Source organism: Rhamphochromis longiceps, linkage group LG16, assembly GCF_057381845.1.
Source record: "Rhamphochromis longiceps isolate RC_006_pf linkage group LG16, R_longiceps_female_GT1.1, whole genome shotgun sequence".
NCBI lineage: Eukaryota > Metazoa > Chordata > Actinopteri > Cichliformes > Cichlidae > Rhamphochromis > Rhamphochromis longiceps.
Window position 1 is genome coordinate 12,251,458 of NC_140572.1, and position 17,694 is coordinate 12,269,151.

Genomic DNA, 17,694 nt, shown 5'->3' on the forward strand with positions numbered 1-17,694 from the left:
GATGATCCTCTAATCGCCTGAGCCAAGGTGTGAAACTGGGTGTGGGTCCCAATCAGCCAGGGTTTTGGGTGAGCTCATTGTGAAACCTGGCCCCACCTTATCATGCGAATTCCTGAGGTCAGATGGCCCAGGATGTGAGTGGGCGTTAAGGCGTCTGGGAAGGGATCTCAAAACTGGATTATAGATGGCAGAGAGTTGGTGTCGTAAACCCCCGCCTCTGTTCAAAGATGGTCGCTCACAGTGGACATAGATGGCTTCTTTCACTCCTCTTTCAAACCATCTGTCCTCTCTGTCCAAAATGTGCACATTGGCATCCTCGAAAGAGTGTCCTTTATCGTTAAGATGCAGATGGACTGCTGAGTCTTGTCCTGTGGAGGTGGCTCTTCTGTGTTGTGCCATGCGCTTGTGAAGTGGCTGTTTGGTCTCTCCGATGTAGAGGTCTGGGCATTCCTCGCTGCACTGTACAGCATACACCACATTGTTAAGTCTGTGTTTTGGCGTTTTGTCTTTCGGGTGAACCAGTTTTTGTCTGAGCGTGTTGCTGGGTCTGAAATGCACCGGGATGTCATGCTTGGAGAAAACTCTCCTGAGTTTTTCCGATACACCGGCTACATAGGGGATGACAATGTTGTTGCGTCTGTCTTTCTTATCCTCCCTCGCTGGTGTCTGATCATCAGGGGGTCCTTTGTCCCTCTGTGGGGGGACACTCCCACTAGGTTTATATCTGGGACTCTCCACCATTTGACCTTAGAACTGAAGAAGCTTCTCGGATGAGAGGTGAAACGTCTTCAAGTAACTTAAAGAAGTCCAGACACTTTTCTTTCCAAGCTCCTTTGACTACGATGACCTGGATGACTGAGAACCTTCACAGACATGTTGACAATGTTGTTCTTTCTAATTCTTCCTATTCTTGGAAGCTGTATTTATTTGTGTTAAGATTATAGATAGTCAGTGAAACCAGAACAAAATGCATCTCCCTATTTACCTTCATTACTTCCTCAAAGCTGAATTGTTCAAATTAAGTCAGCATTCCAGGTACCTTTCACTCTCCTTGAGTCTCCCTTAATTTCTTTATATTTTGTTAGAAAAATGGGAAATGGGTGCAGTGACCATTTTGAATTTTGAATTTAATGGGGAGCCAGTGCAGTGTGAGGGGTGTGATGTGGATCTGGTAAGGAGCTTTGCAGTAGTATTTTGTACAAGCTGCAGACGATCCAGTGAGGTTTTACAACTGGAGACAGTGATTTTGAACCACTTCTCTTTACAGAAACTCTCTAAATCCTTTAGGTTTTCTGGCTGCTGCTTGGTAACTGGGAGATTCCTTCCAGAGATTTTCTATAGGACTGAGGTCTGCAGACTGGCTAGGCAACTCCATCACCTTAATATGCTCAATCTTTAGCCACTCTTTTGTTGCCTTTGGATCATTGTCACACTGGAAGACATCCACATTTGTTCACTTCCAAATAATAACACCAACAGTTGTCACATTCTCACCAAGCTTCTTGTTGATGGTCTTGTAGTCCATTCTAGCCTTGTGCAGGTCTACAACTTCAAATCAAACTTTCAATTTGTAATTTATTGATAGATAGTAATCTGTGTGTCATAGCGGCATACAGCCAATCTGTGGGAGTCAGAATTCTGGCTAAAACAAATTCTTATTTTACACAAATTAATTTATACGTTTATTTGATGTGTGTTTTTCTGGATATCTGGTTGTTAGTCTGTCTCTCTCCAAAAAAATTAACCTACCATAAAAATGAGAAACCTTCATTTCTTTGTAAGTGAGCAAACTTATTAGCAGTGGATCAAATAGTTATTTTCCCCACTGTAGCTGCTAAAAAGTAATGGATCTTGATTGGGTTTCTTTTAAAAGAGATTCAATAACATCCCTCGATTCTCTTCCGTTTATTCTTATCAGGGTCACAGGGGGACTGAGGCTTATCCCAGATGCAGGGCACACCCTGGACTGTCACAGGGTTAACATAGACAGACAGTCAACCATTCATACTCACATTCAGTCGATGGTGGAGTCGAAACCGACGTCCCCTGATACCCCAGCACAAACAAACAATCTAACACCGAGCATGCAGTGGGAACATTTAACGGAAGATTGCAAACGATTTCACCGTTGAAGGAACTTGTTGGGATATGGATGTGGACGGATGGATGGCTAGTGGTTGCCAAGGCCACAGCTCCAAGTCCCCTGTCCCCACCACATTGCCATCTGAATCCAATTCACAGTCTGACGGATTGGGAGGTAAATTGACAGTGTCAGATTTCATATCACAGCGAGCTGCAGTGGAGCCAGGAGCAGAGCTATAGTCTAATAAAGAGAGAGACGGTGTGGCTAAAGGTGGCGGTGCTGGAGCATGGGTGTGTGCTCGTGTGTACACCTGCATTGACACCTATGTAAAATAAAGCAAAAACAGCAGCCCCACACCAGATGTGGTGCTGCTACTTCCCATGCAGCTGATCTGGTGCATGCTGCAGTTACACAACCTTTGTGTAGACTAGAAAGCAAACGCTGTCAGAGCCTTGCAGCGTGGGACTGGAAAGTGGTTACAGTGACTAAGCCTGGTGTGTCAATCCGAGACTGGATGAGCCTCTGGCTATCACAGCTCAGAATGGAGTGATGAAAGCAACATAAGTGCCATATGTCAACCAGCAAAAGAAGCCCAGGGACAACATGACTAACCCCAGTTCAGGATTAATGTGACAGCAAGACCGCCCCCCATGTGTCTTGTGTGCATGCAAATAATTCTTAAAACACCAAACGAGGGCATCACGTGTGGAAAAAAATAAATGAATCCAAAAATGACATGTGCTTGAATGACATTTACTGGTTTCTATTGAATCTGCATTAGTGGTTTCTCTCTGCCCTCTAGTGGCAGAACGCACAACTGCAATAATAAAACACTGCTTCTATGCTGGACTTCATAATGAGACTGAACAGAAAAAGGCAGCAGAAGCACTAATAGAAAATTATTGAAGTTATGCAACACTCTAAAATTAAAGCTATGCAACAGTCTTTTTGGTACACTCTGAATGAATCTTTCCCTTTCTGTCCCACTAATCTGTCCTTTTCTCAGGCATTGTCGTAGCTCCTCTGCTATCTGTGATCCACCGCACAGTAACAATCATGTACGAGTACATCATGTAGCTGTTTCTATATAATTATAAGAGCATTAAGGTTGTTCCCATGACAGTGTTGGAAGAATTAATCTTGTAGTATTGCCCTGGTGAGCACTTGCTTTCAATGTGTATGCAAGCTGGTAAATGGACTGGTTCTTACATAGCGCTTTTCTACTCAGAGCACTTTAGACAACTTCTCATTCATCAATTCACACAAGCACTTCTTCTTGTTTACTATTTTTACATGCTTCCTTCCAAGTAAAATAAACGCATTGGTAGTTGCTACTCTGTGTGTCTCACTTCATAAGGGAATTTTTTAAATAATCTCAGCACTGACATCCATGCACTGTGGTGATTTATCCCGATTTTACAATTCTTGAATTTGTCTGAAGGAGCCCTCAGTGAGGAGCTCAAAGTGGAAGATTCAATTAAATGCTGAAGAGATAAAAGAGGAAGGCATCTTATCACTGCAGAGAGTCCTGGCATGAAGACATGCAGGCACACACACACACACACACACACACACACACACACACACACACGCACGCACACACACACACACACACACACACACACACACACACACACTGAGGGGACAAGACTGGCCTGAAAAAGATAAGCTACAGTGTGTTTTGTCTCAAAAAGCAGGCTGTATTGCGAAACCTAGAAGTAAAGGTTGTCTATGTGGTGTATGACATTTATGACAAGTGGAAGTGGTATTGTTAGGCCTCAAACTCTTACCCTTTCTCTTGCCCTCCTGGCCCAGATTTGGTCTAGTCTCTTGCGTGATGAACTCTTTCCCTCTGTTGCTCCACCCCAGCACTACTCTCTGAGCCTCAGCTCTCCTGGGGTCCTGCTGAGATCTTGATGGTATTTGGTTTATGCAAATACACACTCTACAGAGAATTCCAGTCGAGAAGCTAGAGGCCTAAAATTTCACTAAATGAAAGTCCTAAACACTTATCCATCTGTTATTGAGTCCTTTTATCAGTAATTTGGCTGCTGACTGCTTTCTGTTTATTGTGACATTGTCACGAAGAAAGCGGCCAGAATATTTCCAGCCACGCTACCGTGCTGGCTCAAGTGTCAACTCCTCTGTCAACCACCTGGAAATGAAATATCAAAACAGCAATAATAAAACACTGCAACAAATTTGCAGTGCAACTGCAACAAATTTGTGCACAAACACCCACTGTTTCCAGATGATGAAAATTAATGTCTTGTGATCCACTGACTTGTCCTATAGCTCCACCACCTGGTCAGAGTGTTCACTGCCATTTTTGCACACATTGTTCCCAGAGCAAGTTTATTTTTCCTTTTTCTTTCTTTTACACTTGTTGTTACACTGAAGCCTGTTGCCTTTACAGCACTCAGATGATTACCAGGAACTTTTGTTCACATTCATGAAAGGTTGTAGGATTTGTTCAAGCATTTATTCATTAGACAATATGTCTAATTCCTCTGCTGCTTTCATGGTGCCACCTTTGTCTCTGTCTCCATTGTCCCCCAGTGTATATCTAGTTCCATCTCACCCTCAAACTTTGTTGGTTTGTCAGTCTCTCTTCCAGTTGTCTGCCTCCTGGTTTCCCCAGTTGTGCTCCAACCTTTAGGATTATATTATTTGCTTGAATGCATTTGGGTTTAAACATGCTCTCTCAACAGTGCCCTTGGTTATAGTTTCCAAAACCAGTAAGTTAATTACCCACTTGTCAGTGAAACATGTGTGTGTGTCAGTTCTTTCGCTTTCTCAGCAACGTTGCCTGGCCCTCATCAGGGCCGTACGGGCTTTGAGGTGTGGACCCAGATGTTTCCAATTTATTGCCATGTTAAAGAAACCAGTTTGAGATGATTTGACATTATCTTGCTTAGAAGACAGGTGTGGCCATAAAGGGAGTGACATGATCAGCAACAATTTTTAGGAATGCTGTGGGACTTAATGCTCAGTTGGTATAGCAAGAAAACATCCCCCACACCATTACACCACCACCATAACTCATACATAACTCATGTGTGTTTGAGCTTCAGGGCATAAAAATCAGGATATTCTGGTAGAGAGCAGAATTCATGGCTCCATCAGTTACAAAAAGTCATATATAACGGGACTAAAACCTTACAAAAAGTTCAACTTTTGTCTCATAAGTGCACAAAATATCTTCCTCAAACTCTCACTGGCCATTGAAGGAGGCAACACACAAATGTGAGATGAGCCTTTGTGTTCTTTTTTGGTGAGCGGTGGTTTTCTCCTTAGAACGTTACCATTTCTGCCCTCTGTCTTTCTTATTGCTGAATCACGAACTCTGACCTTAACCGAGGCATGCAGGTCTGCAGTTCTTTAGATGGTTTTCTGGGGTCTTTTGCAACCCTCCAGGATGAGTTGTTGATGTGCTTTGGTAGGCTGGCGACTCCCCGGAAGGTTGACCAATGTTCCAAGTTTTCTCCCACAAGCCTTGGAACTGGCTCTGTAACTCTTTTCAGACTGGTGTCACTGACTTTCTTTCTCAGCTGTTCTTGAGTTTTAGATCGTGACATCATGTGTTGCTTTTTGAGAACTTTTAACCTGCTTCACTTTGTCAGATGATTTCTTTATTCAGCAGCTCTGGCAGTAATCAGGCCTCAGTGTGGCTGGTAGAATTAAACTCAGCTTTCCAACAAATTTGGTTAATCACAGCAAATTCATGATTTAACAAGAGGGAGCTGTTATTTTTTCAGCACATATCATGCCTTTCTACATGTACAATCTGCCAGGCACTGACACACCATACCAGATGCTGGCTTTTGAACTGTGTGCTGATAATAAACCTTATGGTCCCTCTTTATGGAGTCATCAGTGTTTCCCATAAAAGAATTTGAAATGTCAGTTTGACTAATTACTTTACGTCACTTCATTTTAAATGAGCTTTGGCACAAAGGAGATGGTGGTGTTTCTGGATCATGTTCACGTATGGCTTCTTCTCTGCGCGGTAGAGCTTCAGCCTGTATTTGTGGGTGGTACAGTGAACTGTGTTCACTAGTGATGGGATTTCCGGCTCTTTTTAGAGAACCGGCTCTTTCGGCTTGGCTCACTAAAAAGAGCCGGCTCTTTCGGCTCCCAACCGGCTCTTCAGGTTGTTTTGTTGCTTTAATTAATTTATTATTAACAATAATATAAAATTATGCACAAAAAGAATTACTAATGTAAAAAAACCCGTGGTTTTATTTATATGTGTTTATATATAAATATATATGGTGGCCCCTAGAGACAAAGCACATTCAAATTCCAAAGGAAGAGAAGATGCATATTCTCTGTCATATGGGCCTGCATGAATAAACTTTCTGAATCCTTTATCATCCGCAACTGAAAATAGTTGTGGATGATTACTATACATTTCTAATGTGACGTTGTTGTCCCTTTCTCTCTCTCCCTCCTGCTCTGTTCCTGTGCTACTGCCAGTGTAAATACCGCCCCTCCCCCGTCTTCCCAGCGCAAAGCACAAGGCTCGTGTGCGGAGTGAAGCGGAAAAAAAGTGAGAGAGGGTGAGAGAAAGAAAAAAAAACCATGGGTCCCAATAAGGAGTAGGCTCGCGTCGTTCACTTCAAAGACCCGGCTCTAAGCTGGGTCTGAGCCGTTTCGTTAGCGACCGACACATAGTGTTCATAGCGGGTGATTTCTGTGTTTTGGGGCTAATGCAGTGAATTTCATGACAGAACCACATCTGTTTTCACTTCAGCTCCATCTGAGGGCCCAAAGATCACAGACATCCAATACTGATTGTCAGACTTGTCCCCTTCACACACACACAGACAATTTTATGTTGAGGAATATTATTCTGAATTGTTCCATAATTTGTACAGGCAGGTTTTTGCAGATTGGTAAACCTCCATCCACCTTTGCTTCTGAGAAGCTCTGCCCCTCTAAAACGCTCGTTTTACACTCCAGTCATGTTACTGATCTGATGTTGTTTAACCTAACCTTCTTTTTAGCACTACCTACTTTTCCTGGCTTTTGTTGCCCCGTCTCAACTATTTTTTATTTTTTTTTCTTTTCGCCTGTCCCATTTGGTTCTTTAGCCATCAGAATTGTTGTCTGAAGACCAACAAGGATACCCAATGGATTTACTTTGCCAAATGGATCATCGTGGCATTGCCGTATTGGTCCATTTGGTCGATCTTTGTTTTTATTATTTATTATATTTTATTTAAGATAAGATAAGATAACCTTTATTAGTCCCACACGTGGGAAATTTGTTTTCAGATGTTACAGACGGGACAGACATGAGTGAGAGATAGGAAAGGGAGAAAGAAAGAGGAAGGAAAGGAAAAACAGAAGGGGAGAGGGACCGTGAGAAAGGGGGGGAGAAAAAAAATAAAAATCTCCTGGATCACCTGTTGAGAGAAGAATAGAAAACAAGCAAAAAAAGACAAAAACAAAACAAAACAAAGCAACATACTAAACACAACACCATCGCATTAATCTAGCTAAGTGTAAACAGCAGTAAATACTAAATATTCAATGTTGTTGTGCAGCACGCAGGACAGATGTGCTTCGAAGTAGCAGCCAAGAAAGGTGTAATTTGGGTCTACGAGCAGTGAACACCTGTGTGCATACCTGTGTGGATCAGCGCGCTTGTATTCCAAAGGTTTCTCCATGTAACGATCTGCTAGGGAGTGTGGGGGGGCCACAGCCCTGTCCTCCAGGGTGTGAAGCAGGTATGGAGGAGATCAAAACTCCAGACATCCAGAGGCCCCCAGAACACAAGAAACCATGGAAGACCAACAGAGGGGCAGCCGCGCCACTGTTCCAGTAAGAGCTGAGGAGAGTCCCAGATGAGGGTTCACTCAGCAGCCGCGGAGCAGAAGCCAGGGGGAGTTGCAGTGACGCGCCCGTGAGCTCCGCCGGCCGCCAGCTGTGCCTGAGTGACCGAGCCCCAGGCCGAGAGGCCGGGGGCACCCCACCCCCGAAGGGGCCCGAGCGAGCCCCAGGCTCCAGGCCCCGACAAGCGGCCGCCAAGGAGTGAGCCGGTGTGTACCTGGACGCCCACCCCCAGACACAAGGAACCACCAACGCACCGACACCCGAGGGAGTCCGCCACCGGCAGGGGAAGTGGTGGTAGGTGGAGATAGGCCTCCAAACCTTGGAGGGCCTGAGGTGTCCCCAGAGAGGTGGCGTCTGATACCCAACCTGACATATAGACACAGACATACAGGCACACACAGACACAAACATCCATTCCCCCCCTCATGCTCTCATATGCACTCACTCCACACTCAACCAACGTGGAGACAGACATAAAGAGACGCTGTACACACAATCACACTCCCCAAGCGTACTCTACAAACCGGGTCTAGGTACCCTTGCCCCTGGAGGGGGGAATTGCACCCAGACCCAGGTGGTGTTACCCTTTTCCCTGCGGTGGGGAGAGGCAGACCACCCCGACTCCGTAGCAGCAGGGAGGCCCCACACCCCAGACCGCAGTCAGACGGCCAACTCCACCTAGCCCTCCCGCTCTAGCAGGCCGCAGAGAATGGGGGTGGGAGAAGACTCCAAACCTCCCTCCACCCGCTCATTGTAGTGTTGATGCATGTGTGTTCTAAGGTGCAATTACAGTTTTTGCTCGTTGCTTGAACACTATAAACCCATGCTTAGACTAAAGTAACACAACTTGAAGCTTTTGTTACCATACCTCAAACACATGTACCCATACCTTAAACAAAAGTGCTGCTTTGCACTCTGGTTGCAATTATGCAACACACTTACTCCTTTATGCAACACACATGGTCCTGCATACTACACTCTATTTCATACATAAGACACTTCGTTCAAAAATGAAATTTCAGGGTGCCATTTGGAAAACACATGTATCCAAAATACAAAACACATCGGGTAATTGCAACCACTCAAATATACACCTGAAGGCACTTACTTGCAAAACTGAACACCAATTAGCCAACCACAAAAAGCCCTCAGTTTAGCCATTTCAAGAACTTTGCAAGCATGGATGGAGGGAGAGCAAGAGGAAGAGGAGGAGGAGGTCAAAGAGGCCATGCACGGACCCATATTTCTGATGATATAAGAGCAACTTTGGTGGACCATGTCATCAACCAAGGCCTGACTATGAGGGAAGCTGGGCAGAGAGTCCACCCACATCTAAGCCGCTTCACAGTGGCATCTGTAATAAGAAAATTCCGACTAGAAAACAGGTCTGTCTTCATCTCACTGCCTTCTACTCTACTCAGATGGTTTTCATAGTACTGTTCTACAGTTACCATATCAAGTGTGCAGGGTACTGCAGGGTGCTAATGCTCCTTTTGCAGCCAAAGTGGTAGTTTCTGTGAAACATACCATGATTACTTATATTGAAGTACAGTGTTGTACAGTGGATGATACAGTATATACAGTAAAGTACTGTAAGAAAAATAAGCAAACCGATGACAATATGTGGTTGTATTTCTCTAGAATGACTCGAAGACCTTCTGGGGGAGGACGCCAACGCCTGTTCACACAACGGCAGGAACTTGCCGTTGTGGACCTAGTGAGGGCAGACAATGCTATGCGTCTCCACCAGCTACGAAAGCAAATACTTGCAGACAGGCAAGTGTTCAACAACATAAACCATGTGAGCATCACCACCATCAGACGCATCTTGGGAAAACACAGCATCACCATGAAGCAGCTCTACAGAGTCCCATTTGAGAGGAACAGTGACAGGGTCAAAGGACTTCGAGCTGAATATGTACCATATCAGTACCACATGAATACATTCTGAGAGCTACACAGGTACCTGTGTGATGGGGTGAGGGTTCTGTATGTGTAGCACTGTAGTACAGTAATATGTTCTCTTTTTTCTTTTTTCTTTTTTTACAGAGAATCTTGGCCATGGATGGAGCTGCACAGCCTCATGAATTCATTTTCATTGATGAAGCTGGATTCGACCTTTGCAAAACAAGACGACGGGGTCGTAATGTAATTGGCCAAAGGGCAATTGTGCACGTTCCAGGGCAGCGCGGGGGAAATATCACATTGTGTGCCGCCATAAGCCTTCGAGGGCTTCTGCATCATCATGCAAAACTAGGTCCATACAATAGGCAACATATACTCACATTTCTAGATGCTCTCCATGATATAGTTGTACAGAACAGACCAGATCAGCCCAGGTTTGTGGTGATATGGGATAATGTCAGTTTCCATCGGGCTGCTCTGGTCCAGGCCTGGTTCTCCAACCACAGTCAACTTGAAGTGGTATGCTTGCCCCCTTACTCACCATTTTTAAACCCTATAGAGGAATTTTTTTAGGCTTGGAGATGGCGTGTATATGACCGCCAACTACATGCCTGCATGCCTCTTCTGCAGGCAATGGAACAGGCCTGCGGCGACATTCAGGTGACAGCAATCCATGGATGGTTTTGACATGGAAGAGGATATTTTCCCCAGTGCCTAGCGGGAGAAGACATTGCTTGCGATGTTGATGAGGTCCTGTGGCCAGACCCCAACAGACGGCGGGATCCATGAGCCCACGTATGCACAATTGTCATGATTTTTTGTTTACAGTATAGTGTTTTTTCTATTACTGTATTATGGGGGGTTTTGTTTTTGTTTTTTTGCTTTATCTGAATTCATGGTACTGCAATGTACAGTGCTGCAATGTACAATATTGAGTAGGCCTATTTGCTTTTTTGGTTGTTTGCAAATGTGTCTCCTGAAAATATGCCTTCTGAATGAACAATGGAAATCAAAGACTGCAGTGCTTTATATAAAGTAGACTAGTGTGTTCCCCCTGCTCTGTAAGTGTTTGCATATGATGCAAGTATGTGTCATTTTGTCAACAGAGTTACATTTTGACAAAGGAATGTCAGGTTTTGATAGCAGAGTTTAGGTTTTGAGAGTAGAGTTTCAATTTGGTGCAGATGTGAATGGTATATTTCCCAGTGTTGTGTCATGTGTACTTGTGTTTAGGGTTTTGGCACAATGAGCAAAGTTTTGCAAAATGTGTTCAGGCAACGGGCAAAAACTGTAATCATATTATTGTTTTGTAATATGTCAGGGTTATTCCAGATAGGTGTACGTTTGCATGGGATTAATGAAGACTGTTATTTTTAGAAACTCCCACCATGCTGTCAGAGAAAAGCTGATGTTGATACTTTTAAAGCATTCATGTCTTTTGACAACGAAATATATGATATTTGGCAATCGTGTAAAGGAGGATAAAGTCATTATGTTTATAGAGGAAGAATTGATTGAAAGAGTTACTGAATTTCGTTTTTTGGGTGTAATAGTGGATGAGAATTTGACATGGAAATCTCATATTGAACATATTAGAAAGAAAATGGTCAAAAGTATTTATATTTTGGGTAGTATAAGAGATTTATTAAATTATAAAACAATGCGTATTTTATATTTTTCTTTGTTTTTTTCATATATCAACTATTGTGTTGAAGTTTGGGGGAATACATATGAGAATACCATAAAACCTTTAAACCTATTACAGAAGAAAGTTATACGAATAATTCATAATGTTAAATATAGAGAACATACAAACAAATTATTTATAGAATCAAAATTATTAAAATTAGGAGATTTAGTGAAATTACGGACATTATTAATTATGTTTAAGGCTAAAAATAATATTTTGCCTTTTAAGTTACAAAGAGTATTTTTGATGTGTTCAAGGGGAGAAGAGAATAGAAGGAAATTTTATTTTAAACATCAGTTAGCCAGGACTACACAAAGATTAATGAGCACAACGGTTAGGGGTATAAGACTGTGGAATTCACTTCATTATAATTTAAAGAATTGTATAAATCTACAATGTTTTAAAAAGTGTTATATGTTTAAAACGATAACTCAGTATGAAGAATGCGAATGAATGTGATGTTGGTTTGGGATTCGACCGGAGAGAAATGTCAATATTAGTTTGTTCCTGATTTTTGGTGCCCATCGGTGATATAAGTTCGATGGTAGATAGGGGGCAGGGTTTAATAAGAATATTTTCTTCTTCCTGCTCCTTTTCACACATGGTTGTTGTGTTTTGTTGATAGAAGATGTGGTTGTTTTGTTTGATTTGTAGTACCAAGTGTGAAATAAATAAAAATGAAATGAAAAAAAAATGAAATGTTTGAGCTAATAAATGGTAGGTCTGAAATCTCTAGATCCTTGCATAGTGCCTGTTCAACATCTAGCCAGGGCTCAACTAAGAAGGTATGTTTTAACCATTCTGAGATGAACTGAAGCCTGTTGGCTAAGAAGTATTGGTGAAAATTAGGCAGGTCTAATCCTCCTCTATCCTTGGTTCTTTGTAGAGTTTTTAAGCTGATACGCGGGGGTTTATCTTTCCAAAGGAATTTGGAAATATATGAATCCAGAGATCTGAACCAATCTTGTGATGGTTTGTTAGGGATCATCAAAAATAAGTAATTTATTTTTGGCAAGATCATCATTTTTATAGTGGCGACCCTTCCCATGAGTGATATGGGTAAAGATTTCCATCTAGTCAGATCGCCTTCTACTTTCTTTAGAAGTGGGATGTGGTTTAATTTAGTTAAGTCTGAAAGCTTAGGAGAGACATTAATACCTAAATATTTAATATTTCCGGATTGCAGTGGGGCAGAGGAAGAGTTATGGAAGGAGCAGTTAATGGGGAGAACTGTAGATTTTGGCCAGTTAATTGAATAATCTGAAACTCTTGAAAACCAGTTTATTAAAGTAATTACCTCAGAGAGGTTGGTTTGTGTGTTTTGCAGAAAAAGCAACACATCATCCGTATAGAGACTGATTTTATGTTCTATGTTCTTACATTTTATGCCCTTAATTGTTGTAGCCTGTCTAAATGCTGCTGCTAGAGGTTCGATAAAAATTGCAAAAAGTGAAGGGGAGAGTGGGCATCCCTGTCTGGTGCCCCTCAGGAGATAGAAGCTGGAGGATGTCTGGTCATTTGTTCTGATACGAGCTGTTGGGGAATTGTATAATTATCTTATCCAGTTTATGAAAGAGTTTCCAAAACCAAATTTGTGTAAAGTTGCGAATAAAAATTTCCAGTTAACTCTGTCAAATGCTTTTTCTGCATCTAGAGATAATATTATGGTTTCGATGTTTTTATCGTATGAGTAGTCTATTAAATTAAGTAATCTACGAGTGTTTGTTGAGGAGTGCCAACCTTTTATGAAACCAGTTTGGTCAGGATGAATTAAGAGGGGGGTCATTTTCTCTAATCTCTTTGAGAGAGCTTTGCAGATTATTTTAAGGTCTACATTTAAAAGAGAAATTGGACGATAGCTTGAGGGAAATAAAGGGTCTTTGCCTGGTTTTAGCAGGAGACTAATGTTGGCCAGTGGGTCAGCGCCCTGACCCACTGGTGTCAAGACAACCATCTCACCCTCAACGTCGCAAAGACAAAGGAGTTGATAGTGGACTTCCGGAGGTGCAGAGAAGTACACACCCCCATCACCATCAACGGCGCTGCTGTGGAGAGAGTGAGCAGCTTCCGGTTCCTTGGAGTACATCTGGCTGAGGATCTTACGTGGTCAGTACACACAAACAAAACAGTGAAGAAGGCGCAGCAGCGCCTCTTCTTTCTCAGGAGACTGAAAAGATTCGGCATGAGCCCCCGCATCCTCAGGACCTTCTATCACTGTGCCATTGAGAGCATCCTCACTGGATGCATCACCACCTGGTATGGCAACAGCACCGCCTACAACTGCAAAGCTCTCCAGAGAGTAGTGCGGTGCTCTGAACGGATAATTGGAGGTGAGCTTCCCTCCCTCCAAGACATCTACAGGAAGCGCTGCCTGAGGAAAGCGGGGAGGATCATCAAGGACTCCAGTCACCCCAGCCATAAACTGTTCAGACTGCTTCCATCAGGAAGGAGGTTCTGCAGCATCCGGTCCCGTACCAGCAGACTGAGAGACAGCTTCTTCCACCAGGCCATCAGACTGCTGAACACGTCATAGACACCTCAGCTTCACTACTGGAACTTTAACATTATGCACTCCATACTGTATATAAATGCCACTTGTTTTGCACATATTCAACTCTGTATATTTTATATATTTTATTATTATTATTATTATTATTATTATTTTATTTTTATTTTTTTTACTATTTAATTTGTAAAAATGTGTATACACACACACACACACACACACACACACACACACACACACACACACACACACGTAGGAAAATATTTAGTATACACATCCAGAAATGCATACACTATTATATATTGTACATATATTTATTAGTTTCAGGTTGGCCATTCTTGTATTTTGCTCGTTTGTGTTGTTGTGTTTGCACATCTCTGTTGCTTGTGGGGCTGATCTTGGTCGCACGCGTAGGCTTCTTCTAGTGATTTGATGTTTTTTTCTAATTCCTGAATATTTTTGTTTTCTTCTTTCTTTTTGTGTGATGAGAAAGAAATTATTTTACCTCTCATCACAGCTTTCCCTGCTTCCCATAGAACAGAAGCAGATATTCCGGGAGTGTCATTAAAGTCTAAATATGAAGTCCAACTATTTTTAAACCAGATGCTGCCATCAAAGTCAAAATGAGCTTTTATTTTTCTTAAAATGGCACACTGACTCAGCTTAAACATTTGATATGTCATATATGTTCTCTTGTTTGCAAATCATTGGATTCTGGTTTTATTTACGAACAGTGTTGGGAAGGTTACTTTTAAATTTTATTCCACTACAGATTACAGAATACATGCCCCAAAATGTATTTTGTAACATATTCCGTTATGTTACTCAATGAGAGTAACGTATTCTGAATACTTTGGATTACTTAATATGTTATCATGCTTTTTACAACTACATGAATGTACTATTGCTGTGTGATTTATTACTATTACTGAAGGTCCACGGCTCCGAACCGTAGTAAAGGGACCTCTGACTAATACGTCGGGTTCGTGTCGGGCTCGTAGCCGAAAAATAGCTTTACTTTGTTGTCTGGGTCAAGTTTGAGACAGAGAGAGGCGTTGAAAGGCTGCTGCAACGGAACTTATTGTTCCGGAGGAAAACAGGAACACGGTGTACAGTCGAGTCTTAATAGCTTACTTACAACTGGGCTGTCAGGCACTCTTCTTGGCTGCAGTGGTTATTGTGTGGATGCTTTAAGCATCCACACTATTGAGTTCCTTCTTGATGTTTCCGTACACTTTTCGCCGTGGATCTACTTCCACAATTTTTGTGCTATTTTCACCGTTCAAATTTTAAACTATTCTGCTATTTCTGCTAATGACGGCTATGTCTTTTGGTATTTTTCACTATTATACTTTTTAAAATATTAAGCTTTTTTCCTTTAATTTGAAATGAATGGGTAACTTCTGCAATTCTGGTAAAATTTTCTTGTTTTTGAAATATAACTACTTCCTCATATTTTCACCTAGAACAACCATTCAAACTTTAAAATGTTCTCAAATTATTGGGCTATTCAGGTATAAATCAGCTTTTTCAAATCTTTTACCGTTTTACTTTTATGCCTCTTAAAGTCTTGAGTTGCAAAATTGTGATTTTTCACAAAATACATGTGTTGTTATGGTTGCTATACTCTTGGCTTCCAGTGTGCCACTGAAGGTTTTGCAGTCTTCTCTTCATGTCCGAACAACTGTTTGCTACTTGCTCAATTTTCACTCAACTTCCACAAATTATACATCAAAAAGTAGGTATTTTTGCTGGCTTTCAGAAAATGTCACTATCATTGTTGTGGGTTTTATAGAATTTTGGCAAATCTCCTCAGACCAACACAAAGTCGGAAAACTCTCCATATAAAGTCAATGGAGTTTGTTCAAAATCACCGCTGCATTTCTGTAATGAGAGGCATTTTCGAATCGTCATATCTCCTTAACGAAGCGAAGTTAAAACATGAGGCTTGTCCCCGTATATCTTCAGACACTCCTGACGCTCACAATTCAAGAATTTCTTTCTCACCTATTACCATTCTGAAATGAGTTGGACTTGTTTGAGAGTAGGAAATTCGTCCTTCGCTCAGATTTCAAACTCTGGAAATGAACCACTTTTTTCTTTCATCATAACTTTTTGTTGGATTTCCACAGCGACCTGAAAATTTTCATGACTGTTCACCAAAGCCTGCTGTCTCTTACGGTGAAAGAATGATATCGATACTCCAAATAGATTTAGAGTTACAAAGCGTTTTTTGAGGGCAAGTCAAGGCAGTTTTTGCTTCGCTCTACTCAGTTATGGTGCATTAGAAGTCAAATATCTTTAATAATTCATATTTCAATGATAAATTGTCAACACTGGAAGATTCCCCCATCTCTTCTGAACAAAACGGTGTAAGAATGACCGCTCTAGCCCCTACGGTTAGGAAATTATAGTCATTTGTTTGAGGGGAGTCCTCACTATGAGAAATAGACTGCAAAAATCCTGTCTCTCTGTGCTGCATGCACCTGTTTTGGCGGGAAAAAGTACACAGCCTCTCTAATTGGTGGATTCAAATTCAGCAGCTCCCAGGCTGACCTAGAAACTCACTTCTCTCTCCCTGTGTGTGTGTGTGTGTGTGTGTGTGTGTGTGTGTGTGTGTGTGTGTGTGTGTGTGTGTGTGTGTGTGTGTGTGTGACAGAGAGAGAGAGAGAGAGAGAGAGAAAGCCTTTTAATGGGATGATCTCATTGTAAGATTTAAATTCAATATATGTAGACTGGTTGACTGAATTGGATCTTGTGTGTATGTGTCTCTGTGCATGTGTGTTTCCTTATGTGTACATATTTGTGATTGTGTGGCTGTTATATTTTTTTTTGCTGATTTTTATATATATATATATTTGAGGGACCCTCAGCATGTTCAGCATTTTTTCAGCTGTCCATTTTGCTTTTCCAATTTTTCTGTTTAAGTTATTACTGTTGTGCTAAATCATACTATTTCTGCTATTTTATAAGATTTGTGCTAAATATAGTATTTCTGCCAAATATAGTATTTCTGAATAATTATAGTTTTTCTACCAAATCATAGTATAGTATTTTTGCTTTTTATAGGATTTTTATAGGATATTTATATTGCTTAATATAGTATTTCTGCTTTTTATAGTATTTGTGCTAAAACATAGTATTTCTAGTAAATGTAGTATTTATGCTTAATCATACTATTTCTATATATTACTGCCAGGTCCCCAGGCAGCCAATCCTCTGTGAGGCCTGAGACATTCAAATTTACATATCAGGGCGTGCACGGCTTCCCAGCCAGCCAATCATATCTTAGGGATGAGACATTCAAATTTACAAATCAGGGCCTGCACGGCTTCCCAGCCAGCCAATCATATATGTGGGCTGAGGCATTCAGATTTGCATATTGGGGTCTTCGTGGCTTCTAAACCAACCCGTCATCCATGTCATATATCTCTAAAAATTCATATTTTAATGATAAATTGTCAACACTTGACAATTTCCCCATCTCTTCTGAACAAAACGATCTAAGAACGACCGCTCTAACCCCTACGGTTAGGTAATTATGGCCATTTGTTTGAGGGGAATCCTCACTATGAGAAATAGACTACAAAAATCCTGTTTCTCTGTGCTGCGTGTGTACACCTGTTTTGGCGGGGAAAAGTACACAGCCTCTCTGATTGGTGGATTCAA